Genomic DNA, 1,077 nt, shown 5'->3' on the forward strand with positions numbered 1-1,077 from the left:
GCATCTCGAGCAGGTCCAAGGAGGTGATACTCCCCCTCTAGAGAGCAGATGGACATTGCAAGCAGACAAGGGCGCATATGATGTTGGTCAAGTCTTAGGTAAATGAACCTCAGACGGTGTACTCCTTGTTGTTTGGTCTAGTGATTTATTTGTTCTGTATTCATTTGGGGGCACAGCAGGCACTTGGGTCCATTGCAAGGCCTGGTGGTTTGGTGAGGACAGGAGTTAGTCTGTTGCTTGAGAGATGTTGTTTGAGGTTGGGGGGCCTGTCATTGGGATTTGTCCCCAAAGTCTGCTTCAGAATCGTCATCCTTTTTCAGGCGGGGTTGGAGGCCATTAATGATGTGCCTTAAGAAGTTCAAGCTGGGAGCTGTAGGTGACAACCCAAGGGATTCTGTTGTCTGTGTCCCAGGGCTGGTACTGTACCAGTTTGGAGCAAGGTCCAATTCTGGCTTTGTTGATTTGAGCGGCTACAGTTGGGGGATATAATTGTAATTTTAGGAATCCTTGCTCCAGATTCTTAAGGTGTTCATCTAAGTCAGTGGGATCGGAGCAGATACGGTTGTAATGTGCAGCTTGGCTATAGACGATGGATCTAGTGGTATGCTTAGAGTAAAAGCTGGTAGCATGAAAGTATCTGTGGTGGTCAATTTGGTTTCTGATACAGTGTGGTGGCAATGTGGCTGTTGAAAAAAGCAGCAGAAAGCTGCCCCTTGAGCCCCCAACCTCCCAGCACAGTGGTCCAGGCAGCTTCCCCATCCTACACACTCACAAGGGCACTCCCAGTTTGGGAGTAAGGGCACCACCATACAGGTCTGGTCAAGTGCAGGAATGGGTCTTTATTGAACTCAGTGAGCACTGAGTTGAGTAGTCACCACCATTCCCTGGTGGTGATTCAACAGCACTGCAATGCCTAAAAGGGGAAGGCTCTACTTCAAACTCTTCACAGCTTGGGTGTAGACACCTACCCACTTGACCTGGACAACTGTGAACCAGTTTCCAGTTGGTGACAGTCATGGAACAGTTTACATGTTATGTCTGTCTGCACCCGAGGTATCACGTCTGCCTTTGTTTGTT

This window comes from Gavialis gangeticus, unplaced genomic scaffold, assembly GCF_001723915.1.
Source record: "Gavialis gangeticus isolate Ggan-Ray unplaced genomic scaffold, GavGan_comp1, whole genome shotgun sequence".
NCBI lineage: Eukaryota > Metazoa > Chordata > Crocodylia > Gavialidae > Gavialis > Gavialis gangeticus.